The sequence below is a fragment of the Silene latifolia genome, chromosome 3, assembly GCF_048544455.1.
Source record: "Silene latifolia isolate original U9 population chromosome 3, ASM4854445v1, whole genome shotgun sequence".
Classification (NCBI taxonomy): Eukaryota; Viridiplantae; Streptophyta; class Magnoliopsida; order Caryophyllales; family Caryophyllaceae; genus Silene; species Silene latifolia.
Genome location: NC_133528.1, coordinates 108,890,456 through 108,912,981, shown reverse-complemented (window position 1 = coordinate 108,912,981; position 22,526 = coordinate 108,890,456). Strand labels below are relative to the sequence as shown.

At 41.6% G+C, this 22,526-nt stretch overlaps 1 pseudogene; it reads left to right on the top strand.

Moving 5' to 3' along the window:
- Positions 1-5,589: 5,589 nt before the first annotated feature.
- Positions 5,590-22,526, top strand: part of LOC141649468 (zinc finger BED domain-containing protein RICESLEEPER 2-like) — a 45,517-nt pseudogene continuing 28,580 nt past the window's right edge.

The window sequence follows — 22,526 nt, the reverse complement described above, 5'->3', positions numbered from 1 at the left end:
AATTCACCCATTGTTCAAAGAATGAAGAATTCGGTCAATGATGAGTTCTTCGGGAATCTCTACCTTTTGCAATTTTAGGGTCTCAACATGCTCCATCAACTTGAGCACATGAGGGCTAACTTTTTGGCCCTCCTTAATGTTGATATTAAAGAATGCGGATGCCACTTCATATTGAATGATCCTCGGAGCTTGTGAAAACATGGTCACAAGCTTTCTATAGATCTCATAGGCGGTGCTAATCTTTATAGCACTCCTTTGGAGTTCGGCCTCCATAGAGAAGATCAACACATTTTTGATCGCGGCCGACTCCTTTTGGTAAGTCTCATAGGCTTGCCTAGCGGCGGGGGTAGACCTAGCGTTAGGTGGGGCGGGAGGGGCCTCGGTAAGGTAACGAAGCTTGTCGTCACCTTCCGCGGCCAAGCGAAGTTGAGCGTCCCAATCGGCGAAGTTGGACACATTCTTTTCTAATTTGCAACGATCCATGAAGGATCGGAGCCATGAAACATTGGTGAGAGTGTTCGAGCTAGTGGTTGCGGATGAATTTGGAGTTGCCATTGCAATTGAGAAACAATATTTGACTACAAAAATAAGAAGTGAAGGAATTAATAAACATCTATTATTTTAATAATACTTGTAAACATTTTAAACAAGTTTTAAGCATTTATATAATGACCTCTACCCAACTATTATAAACGATTCCGAGATCCAAATTCATATTAACTCGGGCACGGTGAGCCGATTCATCCCTAATCAATATAACTCGGTGAATTAACTCTTTAATCGATTCTACTTCTAGAATTCTCGGTCGATAAAATTACTTTAATATTTATCTTTAGCCCGGAACACATGCGACTACGGTCACGAATACTTCCGTTGAGCTCAATCCAAATTTCGATGTAATAACAATTTACTACCCACTTACCCAACGTAACAAGTTTCGCACCCCGGTGAGCCGAGCCTACTACCTTATGAAATTGGGATTCATGGTTCTGCTATTTGGTAAGGCTAATTCTCAATTATTATTTAGTGAGAGGTCTTGTCAATTTATTATCTATCTCGTTTTAAGTGAAGTAAAGCGGTGAACTACGATAATTATAATTGACACGGTCGATGACTCGATAAAAATAATATGCATTTGTAGTTATGGCGATTTGGCTATGCATGCAAACATATAAAACAAATGCAAAGCAAAAACGATAAAATCCTAGTATGGCCTTCCTAAAAAAATAAATCAAACAAACTATTTACAAATTCGGAAACCAACTCCTTTGGTCCCTTGAACTTCATATGGCATGCACTCCAAGGCAACACCGTCTTTGTCGGACCACCTTCTCGAATTGCACCGTCTTCAAGGAACTCCGAAATAAATAAATTACATAGCTTTTCTACTTTATAAATTATAAAAAGAAAAACCAAAATAAAATAAAATAAAAGTGATACGAGATCACATTAATTACAACCGAATCGATATTCCCATTCATTTCGGGAAATACCAATTAAAAAACTAAGGTCATACTAAGTACAAATTACATAAGTCAAAATAATATAAAATAAAAATATGACAATCATACTAAAAATGCAGCATTAATATATGTATGAAACATGCCGTGTGATGTGCCAAATCGCCTTATTTAAGTTAATATCGAATATTTGGTCCGGTTTTATGGATTATTGTGATAATTAACCTTTTAAAATCACACAATATTACATAAATCAAATCTATGTCCAAGTTAATTACTCTAACCTTCTTAGGACTCAAAAATTTAGTCTTCACTAAATATTTGACAATAATTCAACTTGATATTTTATTATTGCTCTTTAAACATCTATTATTCATAATAATAGAGAAATAATTCCCAACTAAGACATAAAAATTCGAAAAATTCAAAATCATAATTTTTTATATTCTGGAAAATTCCCAACATTCCAAAATTTTAATAAAATTTGCCCTTAGATTATTTTAATTTATTTCACAAATAAATCGTTTAAAAACATAATTTTAACCTTTTAATTCCAAATTAAACATAAAATTATGCAATAAATCAAAATCAAAATTTTGAATATTCTAAACAAGTTTCTAGAACCTGGAAATGACAAATTTTAAGCCCAAAATCGAATTTTTATATAAATGACTATTAAAGTTGCTATTTATCAATTTATATCTCATAACAATTAATAACCATTTAAATCATACGAAATTTAACATGCAACTTTAAATCTGATGTTCATATCATGTATACAACATTGGAAAAACTTTTCATGCCATAAAATTTATTTTAGCTATTTTTGCTAAAATAGTCACTATTTATGTGATTTTTACATCTAAAAATCATAAATCATGCAAAGTAAAACCATTTTATCTTAAAATTTACATACAGTGTGTAAATATTGCATGTGACAACATACTAAAATTTTATGGTCATTAACGAAGTCTAACCATTTTTAACCAAAATACCTCTATTTAATCAATTTTATCATGAAAAAATCATAAATCATGCTATATAAAATTATTTTATACGAAATTTTACATACAATATGTAAAATATGCATGTGAGGTCGTGTAAAAATTTCAAGGTCAGAATCATAGTCTCACTAATATTAGCATTTTAAGTGACATTTTATTCAATAAAATGTAATAAAAATACTAAAAAGATATTAAAGAGCAATAAAATACCATAAATCATCAAAATTCACCTAAAATTAATTTAGGACCAGAATGTTTAACATGCAAAAAAATTCGTGGCATTTATCTTCATAAATCACAAATTTCTAATTTTATACGTTAACATATTAACACGGAAAAACAAAACCGATTATGCATGCAACAACTCTTGCTCTGATACCAATTGAAAGATTCATTAATCTCTTATTAGAAACTTCTAATAACTATTGTGTTTATTAGTTAAGTCATAAACTAAAAGGAACTTATGCATGCATAACAAAATACAAAGTAAGAAAGAAAAATCGATTAGTCTTACAATGAGGGCCGAATGGTTTATACTAATTAGTCTCCTACCAAATTAGTCTTCTTAAAGAAAAATTCAAATGCCCAACAAAACCCTAGATCCAATAATGGGATCTACTCCTTAATGATTTGTACCAAGGAAACACTCTTAATACAAATACTAATTTAGTTACTAGAAATTAGTATTTGTGTCCTTAAAAATTACTAATATTATGAGATTAATACTTCTAGTAATAGAGGAATAATATTAGAGATTATGTGAGAATTTTCTAGTGTGTTCAAAAACTTAAACTAGAGAGATAAGTTATTAACCAAGTAATAAACTTATAAGAATGAATTTTGTAAATTGGAAGAGAAAAACTCTCCCAATTTACAAGGGTGGCCGGGTAGCATAGAGGAAGAGTGCCCAATGTTTTTGCATATTTCTCTTCTCAAGAGTTTAGGCATGCAAACCTATCATTAGTAGGTTATGATTATGCCTTCCACTTAATTAAAATAATCAAAGCACAATTTCCTCTTATTCCCTATTTACACGGCTCACATATGATAAAATGGATCCATTTTAAGTTTGTCAAATGACAATTTGTATAGTGTGACATATTGGTCATGTTACTAGACATGTAGTTCAAATAATGAATTTTTAACTTATTAAAAATCATTATATAAACAAAATAAATCACATACAAAATTAACTAGTAATTCACAATTACAATTACTTAACATGGGTCATACAATTATAAATTACAACTACTTGTATTTATATAATAAACCATTCATTCTTATTATAATTGTTTCATAAACAATAAATAAACTTTAAGAAATAAAACAATTTAATTACTTAGTACGAATCTTATTTAATCGAATTACAATAAGATACGTATCATTACTCACAAAATCATTTGTTCAAATTTAAGGAATTAATTACCTTGTATCAACATACAATTAATTAATTAATCAATTAAGAGTGTTACCCTAGAGGTATGACCTTAAGGGATCAACTGATCACCACCGTAACACGACAGTAATGTCAAACTCTAGTCAGCCAATCATTACCGATTAATGTGGATCAGTTGACAATAAAATATTACATTCCCTTTAGCATTCTTAATATGAGATTTAAACATGTGATCGCATTATTGTCGAGGACACATACTCCAACAGTCTACGCTAGATCGAGTTCTCCACTTTTAATGGTCGCCAAGTACTAAGTCCGATTGTATGAAAGGTTCTCAAGGGTCTACCATATGTCTAAGGTCAGCCAACGGGTCCCTAACAGGGCGGGTATTATACATGTACTCAACCTGCTCCCAATATGATCGAAAATATCATGTATGGAACGACACAAGCTACCCTGGATATAGGTGACAGTTTACACACAACCCAAACACGTCATTTTCAATAAATAAACATAGAACACGATGCAATATGTAAGTATTAAATATGCTAATAAAATCCATAACCCATAACCATACAACACCACACCGGTACCGGAACACACCAATTGTACCCACAATCACACATCTGCTAAAGACACGCCCACGACAACACACCTCACAAATAGGTACTCAGGACACGCCCGTGGTACTGGGTCCGGAAGCCAACCGGATCCCCTGCCAGACGTCGTGCCTCAACCACACGACCCTCCGTACTCAAGCCATTAATGTGTGCATCCCCCTTAGAGTAGAAAACTCCAAGGGGCGACTCAAGAGTAAGAAGGTCTCTCAACCGCCTTAAGTCTCAACAACAACAACTAAGTATTACCACCAAACTCTAACATACACAAATACCATCACAATGAAATATGCAACTCAATATGCCAAAATACGACTTATTATGAAGTACACTTCCTAAATATACTATGAACATCAAATCCTCCATTATCCCGACCCAGTGAGTCGTCATAACTCAATATCATGTTATAATACATTTTTGACAACATAAGAGACTCACCAAGATCCTCAAATACTACCATGTGATGCAATACGACCCATATTATGAAAATGATGTAAAAGACACACAAAAAATCGTACATATTATCAAAATCGAGTAGGATTAACCTATCTTTTAGAAATCTTCATAAGCTACTCTAATCCAACCCGATTCCGTCTCATGAAACTGTGTCATCCTACACAAATCACATAATACTATCACAATACATCCTACACTATTATAAAATACAACACCTCTTATTATTTCCCACTAATTACCCATATTATACATACTAGTTACTAATTAACTAACCCAATAAAAACACTTAAAAGTTAGGGTTCATACTAATTGAAAAAGAGTAGATCTCAACTTACCAAGTGAAAGGAAGGAAGAAGGAAGGTGAAAAATCCACTAAATCAAGCTTGAATGCCATAAGAGTGTGTTTGTAAGGGTTTTAGAGAGAGTTTAAAGTGACAAGGAAGAAATGAGAAATTATTTTAGGGTTAAGGAGATAATATCCTGAAATAAGGCTTTATCTCGTGCTAAACAGCTGCACTCGGTCGAGTGCCGAGTCCACTCGGGTGAGTACCGAGTCCACTCGTCCAAGTACTCGCTGTAATCGACCATATGGTTTTAGACGATTTGGTAGCATTATCTGCCATCATAAGACATGGCTACCCATTGTCGTTCTTGAAATGCACATAAAGCTGCATACATTCCTTAACCCGAATGCTCCAAGCGTCATTAGAGAGATTTCTAAGGCGAATTGTTTGGAAACATATGAGAGTGAGAAAGTAAAGCTTAAACACGCGTTGTCAACTGTTCATGGCAGGTCTTGTTTGACAGTTGATGTTTGGACTGATGTTCGGACTATTCATTACATTTGTTTGACAGTGAGTTATGTGGATTCTAACTAGAAGTTGCAAAGCAAGTTTCTGAATCTCGTTCCTTGGGAACGGGCTTTATTGCAAACAATATACGATCTGTTACCTGAGTGGGGAATCGAGAAGAGGATATTCACAGTAACAATTGATAGTGGAAAGTGTGGTGATGGACTCGGAGGAATGTTAAAGGACCATCTTAATCAGCTTGATGGGGTTTTACTTTCTAATGGCGATTATTTCCATGTACGCTGTGGTGCTCGTTTTATTGACAAAATGGTTCAAGAAATCTTCAAGCTAATTTAAAAGCCTATAAAGAAGATGAGAGAGGGCATTCAGTATGTTGTTGGCCATGAGAAGTAAAGATTGAAGTTTAAGGAGGCAGCTGAAAAACTTGTCGGTGAAGGTGGAGTAAAACTCTCAAGACTCGGATTTTGATTGAAACTGACTCGATTTGGACAGTGAATGAGACTGTTTAATTGTGATAAAAACAACTAAAAACTAAACAGAAACTCTGATGACTGCAATCGAACAGTCGACAGAACTGTTTATAACCACGGTTCCAGAACTCTACAATCGAATAGAGTAAAGGATGTGATTGGGATATGACTTAATCCAAGCACTAAGCCACTAGACTAAGCCTAAGGATAATTTCAAGCACACAGCAAAGAAAATACCCGACTCTAAGCACTAAGCAAAAGAGGATTTCCCAGCACTAAGCAAAGGAGATTAGTAGAAATCAATGTTTCTAACTTGTGTTTGTTCATTCATCAAATTCTGATTTTCTCATGTCTAACTTTGGCTTTTATACTACAAGCCATACAATCTTGGCCCTTGATTACAAACTAAGATCTAACGCTCACATAAGGGCCGAAAAAACAACAAGAAAAACGGTCCTCTAGACCTTACACAACTTACACAAGACAATGACATAAAGCATAATGACACAACCTCCCTTTGGCATGTTCTATTGGCTTATTTATGATCACAATAGATCTTTTAGAAGCTCACAAAACCGGTTCATGCTTTTGGTAGCCTTTCAAAGGTGCATTAGAACTTGCTTGTTCAAAAGAGGAAAGGTTGAAAGTGACCCCTTGATAGTCTCTAAAACCGTGTAGATGTCCCCATCACTCGGTTTTCTCCCTTGTTCCACATGGTTCAATTCCTTTTAAGACAAAACATAACATGTAAAAATCCTCCAATCCTTGATATGAGGATTCTAGGCCAAAAGTTCGACATTTTCTTTAGACGGGTTTGGTCTTGGACCTCAAATTGCGTGATGGTCCAAAACCGGGCTCAATGGGACTAGGTGTGCCTTGATTTGCTTCAATCTCCCCTTCTTGAAAAGGATTTGCCCTCAAATCCTCGACATGATCATCACTAAGTTCTTCATAATAAGGACTCAAATCCCCAACGTTGAATGTGCCGTGCACTTCATAATCCCCGGGAAGGTTGAGTTTGTAGGCATTAGGTCCAATTTTCTCGAGTATTTCAAAAGGACCATCGGCCCTTGGCATGAGCTTATTCTTTCTCTTGTCGGGAAATCTCTCCTTTCTTAGATGTAACGATACAAGATCTCCGGGCTCGAAATTCTTGGACCTCCTAGAACCTTGGACTTAGCTTTGTGAACCTCATTACTCTTCTCAATTTGCCTCTTGACTTGCTCATGAATATGGAGCATTTGCTCAACCCTTTTCTTAGCATCATAATCAATAATGTTTATCTTGATGGGTGCCAAGTCCGTGGGCATCATTGGGTTGACACTATAGACTACTTCGAATGGGGACTTGCCCGTGGTGGTAGAGGGAGCTCGGTTAAATGCGAATTCGGCTTGAGCTAGCTTGAGATCCCAATCTTTCAAAGACTTAGTAACGGTGCACCTTAGTATCCGCCCCAATGTTTTGTTGGTGATTTCAGTTTGACCGTCGGTTTGGGGGTGGTGGGAGGTGCTAAAGAGCAACCTAGTTTTGAGTAGTTTCCATAAGGTTCTCCAAAAGTGGCTCATGAATTTTAAGTCCCTATCCGAGACAATAGACTTGGGAATGCCATGGAGCATGGCCACTTCCTTGAAATAGAGCTCGGCTACACTAGTTGCATCCTCCGTTTTCTTACAAGCAATAAAGTGAGCCATTTTGCTAAAACGATCCACAACCACCATGATGGAATCATTACCCCTTGAAGTTCTTGGTAAGGCAACAATGAAATCCATGCTAATATCTTCCCATGGTTGATTTGGGATGGGTAGAGGGGTGTAAGGACCCGTTTGGAAGTAGGCCTTTGATTGTTGGCAAGGAGCACGCCTCTTGATCACATCTTGGACATCTCCAAGCATCTTGGGCCAATAGAATTGCTCTTGTAGGATGTCATAAGTCTTTTGGATGCCAAAGTGGCCGGCAAGACCATTAGAGTGGACTTCCCTTACTAAGAGGCTCCTATAAGGTCCCCTTGGTATGCACAACCGGTTTCCATGAAAAAAGAACCCATTTTGAGTCAAGTACTTGCTCTTGATTTTGATTTGGCCCCCTTGAAGTAGTTCCCATTCTTCTTTGAAATTCGGATCCTCTTGGTATAACTCCTTCATGTACTCAAACCCAAGGACTCTTTGCTCCATAAAACTCAACATAATGAACCTCCTAGATAGAGCATCCGCCACCACATTGTCCTTCCCTTCAATATACTTGCTTGAAAAGTTAAAGGATTGTAGAAATTCTACCCACTTGGCGTGCCTATGATTGAGCTTATGTTGACCATTGATGTATTTGAGAGCCTCATGGTCCGAATGGGGGACAAAGGGCCGTGGCTTCAAGTAGTGGCTCCAATGGGTTAGGGCTCGAACAATGGCATAGAATTCCTTGTCATATGTTGAATAATTGAGCTTGGCACCACTCAACTTCTCACTAAAGTAGGCAATAGGCTTGTGTTCTTGCAAGAGGACGGCTCCTACCCCAACTCCACTAGCATCGCACTCAACTTCAAATAGCTTATTGAAATTGGGTAAGGAAAGAATAGGCAACTCACAAAGTAGCCGTTTGATGGTGTTGAAGGACTCCTCGGCCTTCCCTCCCCATTTGAACTCACCCTTCTTCATGCATTCGGTTATGGGAGCCATGATGGTGCTAAAATCTTTGATGAATCTCCTATAAAAAGAGGCTAAGCCGTGGAAACTTCTCACATCCGTGATGGTCTTTGGTATTGTCCACGTCTTGATTGCCTTAACTTTCTCTTGATCAACAAGAATGCCTTGGTTGGAGATGATGAAACCAAAGAATTGAACTTCACTTTGTAAAAATGAACACTTCTTGATTTTACCGTACAACTTGTGTTCTCTAAGAGTTTCGAACAGTGCTTGCAAGTATTTAAAATTCTCTTCCTTGGAAGGACTATAGACCAAGATATCATCAAAATAAACAACCACAAATCGGCCCAAATAAGGCCTAAGTACTTCGGTCATAAGCCTCATGAACGTACTAGGCGCATTAGAGAGACCGAATGGCATCACAAGCCATTCATATAACCCATACTTAGTCTTGAAAGCCGTTTTCCACTCATCTCCTTCCTTGATCCTCACTTGATGGTATCCTTGCCTCAAATCTATTTTTGAGAACACTTGAGCTCCACTAAGTTCATCTAAAATGTCGTCAAGTCTAGGTATAGGAAATCTATACTTAATGGTGATGTTGTTAATGGCTCTACTATCGGTACACATTCTCCAAGACCCATCTTTTTTTGGCACGAGCAAGGCCGGAACGGCACAAGGACTAAGGCTCTCCCTCACAAACCCTTACTCATGAGTTCCCCAATTTGTTGTTGTAACTCTTGAGAAGCTTTTGGATCACTTCGATATGCGGCTTTGTTGGGGAGGGTAGCACCCGGAATGAAATCGATTTGATGTTTGATTCCCCTAAGGGGAGGCAAGCCACTTGGGAGCTCACTAGGAAACACATCTTCATAGTTATTTAGGAGGGTCATCTCGTTTTCCCCAAGCATGTCCTTGGCCACTAGGACATAGATGTCATCTTCCCCTTTCAACTCTCGTAATATCTCGGCCTCATCAATTAACAAAACCTCTCTTGTCGGTTCAACCATAGATGGTGGAGGAGTTGGTTTGATAGGTGGGGGTAATGGTGAAAGGATAATTTTTCTTGAACCGAATTTGAAAGTATATGTGTTATCCCTCCCATGATGTACCGAATCCCTATCAAATTCCCAAGGCCTACCAAGTAAAAGATGACAAGCATCCATGGGTAAAACATCACAAAGGGCCTCATCTACATAGTTGTTACCAATGGAAAAAGGTACCAAGCATTGCTTGTCAACCCTCACCTCGGCCCCTTTGTTGAGCCATCTCAATTTATAAGGACATGGGTGGTCTTGTGTGGGTAGGGAAAGCTTTTCGACAAGGGTACTAGATGCTACATTGGTACAACTCCCCCCATCAATGATTAGATTACAAACCTTTCCCTTTATGGTACATCTAGACCGAAATATTTGGTGTCTGTGGACATGGCCCACCTACACGCCTAGCCAATCTGTGGACGTATAGCGGTCTTTTGAAAGCCACGCTCGGCGGCGTAAAAATGCCTTCGACCGGATCGTTTTAGATCGGTCGGTTTCGTCTCGGTAAGGGTCTCGGAACGATTAGAGATGTTCGGAGTCGCCACCAAGCATTTGTGGGATGCCTGGAACCCGTTCGAATTCCACTTTATACCTCGGTCAAATCGAAGCACAAAGCAGCGTTTGACATAGGTACTAAAGATAAGGAAATCGTCCCTCTTTAGCATCCTATCTCTAGAATGACTCTCGTACGCCCTGGATAAAGTCGTCCACTATCCAAAGTTTCTGAGTAAGAGGTGAAGGTACGTATTGGGAAGCCCTTTAATCAGACACCCAATCCCGCCCGCGTTTAGCGGCCTCTACTGATCGATCTTGGTTGGTTGAATGCAAAAGTTGATAAAACGATTTAAATGCATGAATGCGCATCCAATAATTTAAACCTAACATGTGAGAGCTTTCTAAGTCGGTTGATTTAATCCAAATATCAAGTATAAGATATCGAGTTGGATTAATGGTTGATTTGCATGCAAGACGGAAATTAAACATCCATTTACCGTATTAGGTTTAGGGTGCATAACATGATCCATTTGTCTTAGTAAGGCATTTTGCAAATATGGTTTTGAATAATCGAATAGTCATCTGATCCGTCCTATATCCGGGTTAACCGGAGTCGGGATTATCCTAGACTAATGCTGGAAGGGAACAGGCCCTGTACCAGACGGCTATAAGAGGCGCGAGCCAGCCGGCGGTATAAGGGGCCTCCCTCTGGTTTTGAAAATGAGAAAGAAAAGGCCTGCTTGAGGCGCGGGTTAGCCAACGGTTGTATGCCGTGTTCTGACTGTTTATAAAACGTTATAAAACGTGTTAAAAATGGGTTTTTGAACCCGGTTTGGTTTTGAAAGGGTCGTTTAGACCGCATTTGTTGATTTGAAGAACTAGACTCGAATAATCATCATTATTTGATGATATTCGGTGTCGGGTTCGGTTTGACAAACTTGACATGAATAGTTTTGAAAATGATTATGGACTAATTGTTTTAAGTCCATTTTGAATGTAATTAGTCGGTACTCGTCATCGTACCCGGGTTAAAATCCGGCATGGTATGTAGAACCAAGGATGATTTTGTGTTGGTGACTAATGTGTTTGTTTGAAAATGTAAAGAAATGAAATAAAAGGCTTTAAAATACCTTTTAAATGTCATTAACCAAATATTATCACCGAAACACGGATTTAACCGTCATGGTATGAAGAACCAAGGGTGAAAAATGCTTTATGGTTAAAACATGTGAAATGAAACAAAAGGTTTCGAAAATACTTGAAATGGTAAAAACCGATTACAAATATGAAAAATGGATTAAGGGAAATGACGAGAACAAACACGGTTGATCTCTGGTCTGAGTACCCCATTTAGGCGCGAGCCATTTGGCGACCTAAGGGGCTTCTGCCTCAGACCAAAAATCGGTTTTGGCTCGTTTATCCCATGTTTTGGTTCATGTTATGCATGTTTTAGCATGTTAAAGTCATGAAACAAATGAAAACATAATAAAAGAGGATTTTTACACCCTCATACTTACATGTTTGGTTATGGCGAGTGACCGACGTAAGTGTAATAACTCGTTTGATCGGAAAAAACTCGGTTTAAAACCGTTTTGGTAAGTAAAGAGTGTTTTAAAAGTTTAGTGATGGTGTAGTGGTCAAAGTAGTCGGTCAAGTGATTTAATGCACGATGACGGTACCAAACAATGTGTAAGGCTCGTGTTTACGATCGGTAGGTCGTAAATACGCGTCGGATTGTGACTTAAGAAGTCGAGTCGAGAATTTTAAGGGAGAAAAGAGGGGGCGGACACTCGCGTAAGTCTCAAATGGGTGGCATTTGAGGGGTATTTATAGGAGAATGAGTGGTTGTGTGAGTTTTAAGCGACGTGGCCACCTGGGCTGCTCAAAGAGGCGCGAGCCACGTCGCGGCACTTCGACTTGTGTTGTCACTATCACAACAAACGCAATCATGATTTGTTCTATCCTAGGTTTTGTAGTCACATGTTTGGTACTTGACCAACATGAATTCGGGAAAACTTAGCATAGAAGGTTTAATATATTTTGGTTTTTGTGTTTGACTCGGTTTGAGTCGTTGTTGGAGTCGGGATTTGAATTTTCGAGTCGGTTTTTGGTCCGGTGTCGGTTTTGACTCTAGTTAGTGTCATTCCGACCCCGTCGTCGTGCATTAAACACTCCAGGTATTTTTGAAATGTTTTGAAATGTTTTGTTTTCGAAATCGTTTTAAGTTTTCCGACGTAAAGTTGTACACAAACTGTCGATCAAACGCTGCGATCCCAAAACATGTTGTAGTCCGATAATCATCGGGTGTTTGTTGGAGTCTCAACAGAAACTGGGTATCTACAGAGCCCCCACTTTGACTGAGGCTTGGACAGGGCGAAAGTCAAAGTAGATTCCCCAGGTCAATCGAAGATTACAACCTGAAGACCCAAGCGACGTCGAGGCGGCTCGACAGGATTCGGGCCAAGGACCCGCCGTCGGGAAGGGCGACGCCAAGGCGACTCGAGAGTATGAGTCAAGGACCTGTCGTCGGGAACATTTTAGAGTCTGTCGACTGTCCGTGCGGGTCGTTTAAAGTCCGTTAGACTACGTACAAAGGTTCGCCAGCCATAAGAAAGAATCATACCTGAGGCATCTTCGGGTATGTCCTTGCATGGTTGCGGATAAAGACTCGCCAGCTATGGTGCGTATGTGAGGAGGGCTCGCCACCCGCAATGCATTGTAAGGCTCGCCAGCCGAGACAAGGAAATGTACCCGAGGTATCTTCGGGATCTGTCTTTGAAAGGGTGCGGGCAAAGGCTCGCCAGCCGTGGTGCGTATGTGAGGAGGGCTCGCCAGCCGCGATGCGTTGTAAGGCTCGCCAGCCGCGATGCGTTGTAAGGCTCGCCAGCCGTGGTGCGTATGTGAGGAGGGCTCGCCAGCCGCGATGCGTTGTAAGACTCGCCAGCCGAGACAAGGAAATGTACCCGAGGCATCTTCGGGATCTATCCTTGGAAGGATGCGGACAAAGGCTCGCCAGCCATGGTAAGGTCGGTTAATGGACCATGGGAGTAGCCGCGTCGATTAGGCTTGTTTTGAGAATAGCGAACTCACGACGTCGCTGGGGAAATAGTGAGTATGGGTTCTCACTATCACTATTTTTGGAATGAGTGGGTTTCGCGAGGAAGCCCCCTGCTGGTATTTGAAGGAATAGTAAATTTGGAATTTTCACCATTTGGTTTGAATTTGCAGTGGCGGTTTTGATCGCCATTTGTTCTAATTTTGAAGGAAAATAGCAAATTTGAGTTTGTTATAGCGTTTGAAGTGACGGTTTATGTGCTGCCGTTGACATTTGATGGAAATAGTAAATTTGGAATCTTCACCATTGATCGAAGTGACGGTTTATGTGCCGCCGTTGACATTTGAAAGAAATAGTGAATTTGGAATCTTCACTATTGATTGAAGTGACGGTTTATGTGCCGCCATTGACATGTGATGGAAATAGTGAATTTGGAATCTTCACTATTGATCGAAGTGACGGTTTATGTGCCGCCGTTGACATTTTCGCTGTTATTTTGAAGTTGGAGGAAAATAGCGATTTTGAATTTTCGCTATTGTTTTTGAAGTTGGCGGTTTCGATCGCCGTTTGCTTGAAGTTTTTGAAAATAGCGAATTTGAATTTTCACTATTTGGTTTTGTTTGTTTTCGAGGAAATGACGACATTCAATATCGTCAACGAAAATTTTGGAATTTGTCATGGGAAATTGGGCCAAAGCCCAAATTTCGCTGAAAAGAAAAGGGGAGGCCTGGTTTAGGCGCGAGCCATCTGGCGATAGAAGTCGGCTTCCCTATTTTCTGTTAAAAAGACGCGAGGTTGAGCTGCGGATGATTATTCATCTTCAACCTCAAAATCTCACCAAAATCGCCATTAAAGGACCTTCTAGCTTGCTTTTGTCTGTGCCACTGTCAACAAATGTCATCTCAAGGTAAATATTTCCTCTTCAATCCTTTCAAATTTGTCGATTTTAGCTTGATTGAATTAGAGCGAAATTTTGCCCCAAAAATCGAATTGGGCATTTTTGATTGAGCCAATTTTGAGTGAAATTGATGTTTGCATTAGGTTAGAAACCTGTTTAGGAGTATAAGCGTGCTTTTAGTTTGCATTTTGTTCCTCGTTCCCGCTCCCTGTGCTCGAAAAACGTGATTGAGGCGAGAAACCGTCTCATTTCACAATGCCAAGTTTATTTGCTTGGGTAGTGGGTCCCACTAGGTTGCATTGTAGTTGGCAAAACCCGTGTTTGCCATCTAAGGACCTTCGTTGGATGTTTGTGGGCAAAATTGGATTTTTGCCTTTTGCGACGGTCTTACGTCTGACAAAATAAGTGTCTGTTTGGGCTTGAATTGAGTCAGTTTGCCTTGAAATGGACCTTATTGGTATTTTAGGTCACCTTGGGGCGTGATAAAATCACGTTTGCCTTTTTGCGGTCGTTTTTGGATTTTTGACCGGTTTGGGGCTCAAATTAGCGTATGAATTGCCTTTTTGAACCGTAGAAAAATCCCATTGTGTCGGGAATGTATTTTGGGTTGTTGGCAGACCTTGTATGGGTCTTGAAATGCCGTTTTTGTGGTTTTGACTCATCTTTTGCTTGAAAAGAGGGGCGAGTCGTTTTTGTTTGTTTGTTGTGAAGGGTTTTTGTTTGGTTGGATTTTGGGCGGGATTGCCCTTTGTTTTTTGTATTGCATGTTGAGTTTTGTTGTTTTTGGATTTATCCATTTCATGCCGTCGTAATGCCGAAATTTCGGCTGACGTTTTTTTTTTTGTTGTTTTTTTTTTTATCGCAGGGTATCGTCTGGGACCGATGGGGTCCGTTGTTGAGTCTTTGGAGGAGGAAGTCGATCCTGGAGGGGATGTAGTGGCCGAGGAGGCTGCCGTATTCGAGGCGGTGGTGGAGGATGCTTCCGTAGAGGAGGATAGGCGGCTGATATGGCCGATTTGTCCTTTTCGTTGTGGCTCATAGACAAGGTGGCTGATGAGTGGGGTTCAGTATCGGAATGGTGCATCGCATCATGGTTCTTGGCCTCCTCGTCATCCGAAGTCTGCAAGACACTGTCTTCTTTTTTGTCATGGAGTAGGAGCGCGGGGTTATCGTCATGGTAACCTCCTCTGTTTTCGCTGTTGCTCCTCTGTTTCCCGTGTTGCTCCCTTTCCTTTTTGTTTGAGAGGATAGAGGTGCTTAGTTTGGTAGGTGGCGGATAGCCCCCAGTTCGTTGTGTTAGGCCAGTGTCTGTATGATAGACGTTTGTTTTAGGCCAGTGTCTGTATGATAGACGTTTGTTTTAGGCGATGTCCGTATGATGACGTTTGTTTTAGGCCGATGTGTACGTATGATAGACGTTTGTTTTAGGCCAGTGTCTGTATGATAGACGTGTGTCGATGTATTTTGCGTAAGGCGGTTTGTATATATGTGTTTTTGGATTGTGGTTTATTTTGTGATTTTTGGCTTTTTGTGTTGTGTTTCGGAGGAGCGCTTGTCGGCTGTTGATTCTCCTTTTGCTTTGCACCAGTTCCTGCATCGTTAGTGTAGAAAAACAGGCAACAGATAGCACATACGCATAAACGTAAACACGTAGAAGCAATTGATTGTAAACACGTAAAGCATTTGAAAATCAAAATTAACCAAGATGACTTGAAGTTAAAATTGAAATTTTGAAATGAATTTTGAAAATTCCGTGACAAAATCGCCACGTTCGGAATTCAAAAGGAATTGTTGAAAATTTGAGCAATTAACTCGTGTCGTGAATTAAATTGCATTGCAATTTTGAAAATTGACTCGAAAAATTCAAACTCAAACCATCAGGAAAGAATTTTTAGAAAAGGATTTTTGCGAGTATATTTGGCTTTTGAGGTCAAGACCCGAATTTGTGAGCGCTTGAATTTTTGAGGAAAATTGATGTCGTGTTATCAATTTTCGATTTTGATTTTTGCCGGAAAATTGCGAAAAAGCGAAAATTTTTTGGAATTTCGACTGACATGGAAACGATCCATCGCGGATCGGGGCGACTAGCCCTTCCCCCCTTTTAAAAAAAGAAAGAAAAATCCGTATGTTTAAAGCTGCGTCATGGAAATCGTGTCGGATTTCGTAAAACGCGAAAACAAGGAAATGTGAGTGTGAAAAAACATAATTTCCCAGATCATCCCGAAGAGGCGCGGGGTTCCTGGCGGGAGGTTTGAGGTGTCAGGAGAAAACACATGTTGAAAGAGACAGGTCAACAGCGGGAATCCTGGAGAAGCCTCAAAGAGGCGCGAGCATCTTGGCAATGGAAGCCGGCTCTCCTCTTTTTCTGAAAAATGCGCTGATCATTTTGTATAAATAGGGACATTTGCGCTTCATTGTTTCATCATCCGAAACACAAAAACATCTCTACAAAACCTCTTCTTCTTCCACAAAAATATTTCATGGATGCTTTTGAGAATGCATTGCGACAATGGTGCCGGGATTTGTCGCCTCCCGAGAAGTATCAACTCGGTTGCATGGGAGTTGGTCAATTGTTGGTGCTTCGTCAAGTCAAGGTGCAACCTTCGCTTCTTGAAGCATGTTCTCGGTTTTGGGATTCGAAACATCATGTTTTTGTTTTCCCGAAAGGTGAAATTTGTCCTCTTGCCGAAGAAGTTGGAGCCATTGGTGGGTGGCCGGGTTGTGCTCCGGTGCTTCCTCCGACTCGGTTGTGCTACAAGGAGAAATTCCGTTCCATGTTGGGCTTGTCAACAAGCCAAGTCAACTTTCTTCTTGCTCCACATGGTGTGGATATGTTGGCTCTTATCAACATCTTCTCGAATCGGTTAGATGCTAATGTCTCGGAGGTTGCTAGGAGAAGGGCTCTTGCATTTTGCCTTGTCCATGTGTATCTCTTTGTTGATGTCTTGAAGAAGGAGGGGCCAAGATGCCATGGTAGCATGACCCTTATCCATGTGATTGAGCAAATGGAGCATGGTAGAGATCCATCATGAATGGTGCTTGGAGAGATTATCCAAGCTTTGGACAAGGAAGGCTCTTGTGGAGAAGCTCCCTCTTTTGGATCGCCGAGGATCCTTCAAGTGTGGCTATTGGAGAGGCTAAGGTATGTAGAGCCTCCGGTTAATCCTTCTTCTTATTCCTTCCGTCACCTTACCATGAGGAAGAAATTGTACCCGTATAGTTTTGCTTCCACCGAGGCCTATTGGGCCGCAAGATTGGCGGAGGAGGGTGTTCCTCATATCCGTTGGGTGGTGCCGTGGTGGCACTTGAGGTCCTTCACGGGGTTGCCCGCTTCGGGTGCTAGCCCTCGTTCTTTGATGGTGGTGGGCTTGAAGGTTGTTTCCTTCATTTATCCCGAAAGGCTCATGAGGCAAATGGGGCGTCAACAAAAGGTGCCCGCTCAAGATACTCTTGTCCAAGAGAATGTTTTCCAGAACTCCGAGCTTGTGGAGTTCTTTGAAAGGTGGTGGGCCACTCGGCCGCTTTGGGAGGCGCCAAACCCCGTTGCCACAACATGGGTGACTCCCACTTATGTCAAGTGGTCACGTGCTCCGTCCTTGGAAGAGAGATCCAAATTTCGTAAGGACGAGGTTGTCGATTTGAAGTATCGAGAGGTTGGCAAGGCCAACCGTGCCTTCTTTGAGGAGTATGTTGATGGAGCTACTCCCGACGTGATGAGACCACCGAAGAGGAGGAGTTCCGGTCCCAAGAATATGGTGGGCCGGGCATTGGCTCGTCTTGGGTCGAATATGGGGTCTTGTGCTAGACCGGAGGCCGTCGCCATCTTAGATCCGTTTAGGATCCGTTCCGAGGAGGAAATCCATGCTAGGCGGGCCAACAAGAAGAACAAGGGGAAGATGTACCCCGAAGGAAAAGGCAAGGGTAGAATGGAAGAGTGAAGGCCTCCATTACCCACTTTATTATTATGTTGTATTATTGTTGTAGGTTTTTATTATGTTGTACTAGCTAGTTATTGTGTGTTTTGTGCTAGTGTTACTATGTGAGGTGTGTTAATTGACACCTTAGCTTTGACAAGTTGTAGACTCGTCGAGCTTTATTTATTGTTGAAGTTGTAATCCTTCCCATTATCAATTAAATAAGAGGGTTGCCCGTGTCGAAAATTGTGAACGCTCGTTTCTTCCATCCATTTGGTAAAGGCAATTCGATTTGAATTGTCCTAAACAATTGCACCTGGGAAAGTGGTATTTTGTGGAAAGGGAGAAAGGCTCATTTTGTGTTTTGGTGGGGAAAGGGAATGGTTTTCCCTTTTCCTCCTTTTTTGATGGCGATGTTTTTTTTTTTATTGTGGGGATGGTTGTATCCTTGTTGTGTAAGAAAGGACTGCCTACATATTCACCTGAAGAGGTGAAATCAAACCATGATCGTAGTTCGAAATGTTTTGTGAATTTGAATTGGGTTTTGTGGTTGTATCCCTCAGGCATAAGAGGGACTGCCTATGTATCCACCTGAAGAGGTGAAATCAAACCATGCTCGTAGTTCAGGGGGTTTGTTGTTTTGTTTTGTAGTGCAAATGGACGTTGCCTTTGACGGATCAAAGGACATTCGAAACGGGCAAGGTGCCGCAGCTTAGACTCGATAAAACATGCAATTTCAAATCAGAACACATTGAGGAACTTGAGTTGAAAAGGGTTGAGGTTGTTGCTAGTTGCAAAACTAGGCTAGGTTGTTGGTTGATAGGGCTCAAGGGTAGTATTTCTTGAATTGGTCTAGGTTGGTCGGGTTTGTAAAGTCCTCCTCGTCTAGGTCACTCAGTCTCACTGCGCCCCCCGAAAGTATTTTCTTGACCAGGTATGGCCCGGCCCAGTTGGGTTTCAATTTTCCTCTCGGATCGAAGGGTAATGGTGCTCGAACTGACTTGAGGACCAAGTCGCCCTCCTGGATGTTTCTGGGTTTGACCTTCTTGTTGAATGCCCGATGTATACGTCGTTGGTATAGCTGGACGTTGTGCAAGGCGTTGAGTCGCCGTTCGTCTAGAAGAGTGAGTTGTTCGTACCTTCGACGGGTCCATTCCGCCTCAGGGACTTGACTCTCCAGTAGGATGCGTAGAGATGGGACCTCTAACTCCACCGGTTGAACCGCCTCCATACCGTATGCTAGGTAGAAGGGTGTGGCGCCTGTCGGTGTTCGAATGGAGGTTCGGTATCCCCAGGGTGCGAATGGGAGTTTGCTCGGCCAATCGCGGTAGTTGTCTTGCATTTTCTTGATAATGGTAACAAGAGTTTTGTTCGCTGCCTCCACCACTCCGTTGGTTTGGGGACGGTAGGGGGATGATCGATGTCGTTTGATCTTGTATTTGTCCAACAAGGCTTGAGTTTCCTCCCGGAAGTGAGAGCCTTGATCGCTGATAATTTCATGGGGTACCCCATATCGGCAGATGATGTTGTTTTGAATGAACTTGGCCACTTGTTTGGCGGTCAAGACTGCATATGATTGTGCTTCCACCCATTTGGTGAAGTAGTCGATGGCGACGAGGACGAAACAATGCCCCTTGGTGCCTACTGGGTTGACTTTTCCGATGATGTCGATGCCCCAGGTTGAGAATGGCCAGGGTGATGTCATGGTGTATAAAAGGGATGGTGGTATGTGTTGTATGTTGGCGAAGATTTGGCAATTGTGGCAATGTTTGACGTAGTTAAGGCAATCGGCTTCCATGGTTGTCCAGTAGTAACCTAGCCGCATGATTTTCCGTGTAAGCATCATTGCACTCATGTGAGGGCCACATTCTCCGTCGTGGACCTCTCCCATGACCTTCTTGGCTTTGTGATGGTCAATGCAAAGGAGGAGAATTCCTTGGGGTGTTCTTTTGTAGAGTTGATTTTGGTTTATCACGAATTGTGATGCAAGTAAACGGATGGCTCTTTGTCCTCTTTGATCAGAGTCGGGAGGGAATTCGTTTTTGGTTTTGTAATTGAGGATGCCTTGGTACCAAGGTTCATCATGGCTTTCCTCGTCGTCGATAATGGCACAAATATGAGATGGCTCGCTCCGTCTTTCGACACATAGGGGCATCGATGTCATGTCGTCAGGTATGTTGACGAGCGCGGCGAGTTTTGCTAGGGCATCAGCAAATTGATTCTCCTCTCGCGGCAAGTGGAAGTAGTCTACTTGGTCGAAGAACTCGGCCTCTTGATTGATCTTTGCTCGGTAGGGAGCTAAGTTGTCAGATCGGATTTTCCATGATCCGGATACCTGATTGATGATGAGTGAGGAATCGCCATGGACCCTCAATCTCTTGATGCCCAGTGTGATGGATGCTTGTAGGCCGATGAGACATGCTTCATATTCAGCGGCATTGTTGGTGACGGCGAAGTCCAGCTTGACCGAGATCGGAACATGTTCTCCCTCTGGTGATATTAGAAGGATTCCTACCCCGAAGCCTCTCAGATTAGATGCACCATCAAAGTATAGGTCACATGCGTCGGAGTCGGCACAAAGGATGTCTTCGTCAGGAAGTGACCATGTGTCGGTCGTTGGATCCTCGTTGATGGGATTTTCTGCTAGGAAATCTGCGACTGCTCTTCCCTTGATAACCTTGAGGGGTATAAACTTGAGATCAAACTCGGACAGCATGAGCGTCCATCTAGACAGCCTTCCGTTTAGTACGGGTTTTTCAAAGATGTATTTAACCGGGTCCATCTTGGAGTAGATGTGGACCGAGTAGCTGAGCATGTAATGCCGCAGCTTCTTTGTTGACCATACTAGGGCAAGGCATGTCTTTTCCAGTTGGGTATACCTCGTCTCGTACTCAATACACTTTTTGCTGATGTAGTAGATGGCTCGCTCTTCGTTGCCAACTGTTTGTGCTAGCATTGCTCCCATGGCTGTGTTGGTAACAGTCAGGTATAGGGATAGAGGAATCCCCGGTTGAGGTGGCATGAGGACGGGAGGTTTGGATAGGATCTCCTTTATCCTGTCGAACGCTTTCTGACAGTCGTCGTCCCAATCGGTGTGATCGGAGGCACGAAGCTTCTTGAATATTGGTTCACAGATCATAGTGAGCTTGGCAATGAACCGGCTGATGTACTGGACCTGACCGAGAAATCCCCGAATCTCCTTCTCGTTCTTAGGCCGAGGCATTTGTTGTAGGGCTTTGATTTCGGTTGGATCAATCTCAATGCCTCTTTTGCTAACGACATGTCCCAAGAGTTTTCCGGAGGTGACCCCGAATGCACACTTCTGAGGATTTAGTCTCATGTTATATTTCCGCAGACGAGCGAAGAATTTCCGAAGGGCATTGATGTGGCCGTCCCGTTCTTTTGATTTGACGATCATGTCATCGACATATACCTCTACCTCCTTGCGCATCATATCATGTAGGAGAGTGGTAGCGGTTCTTTGATAGGTTACTCCGGCGTTGATGAGGCTGAAAGGCATGACCGTGTAGCAATATGTACCCCACTGTGTAGTGAACGCAGTTTTGTGCATGTCTTCCTCAGCCATCTTAATCTGGTTGTACCCAGCATACCCGTCCATGAATGATAAGAGAGCATGCTCGGCGGTGTTGTCTACCAGAATGTCAACATGTGGCAAAGGGAAGTCGTCTTTTGGACTCGCCTTGTTCAGATCCCTGAAGTCGACAAAAACCCGAATTCTTCCGTCTTTCTTTGGCACAGGCACAATGTTGGCCACCCAATCCGAGTATTCAGACACTTTGATGAACCCAGCCTTGAACTGTTTGTCCACTTCTTCTTTGATTTTTAGGGCCCACTCGGGACGCATCCGGCGTAGCTTCTGCTTCACAGGTTTAGCTCCGGGTTTAATGGGTATCCGGTGCTCTGCAATTTCTCAGTCAATCCCATGCATATCTCTGTAAGACCAGGCGAACACGTCCTTGTATTCGTGGAGGAGGTCAATGAACTGTTGTCTTTCCGAGGGGTCCAGGGTTGTCCCTATCCTAAGTTCTTGAGGTGTATTGTCGGTTCCTACGTTAATAGGTTCGGTTTCCTCAATGATGGGGGTTCTGGTTTCCCGTTTGTCAAGTTCTTTGGCTAAGTGAGGTGTGTAGTCACTCAAGTCAAGTTCCTCATAGTCATTCAGAATTGCATTGCAGTTAAATTGAGACAAGTCATAAGCAAACTTAGCGTTCATTAATTTGACACGAGCGAAAAGCTCGGAAAGGACAGACAT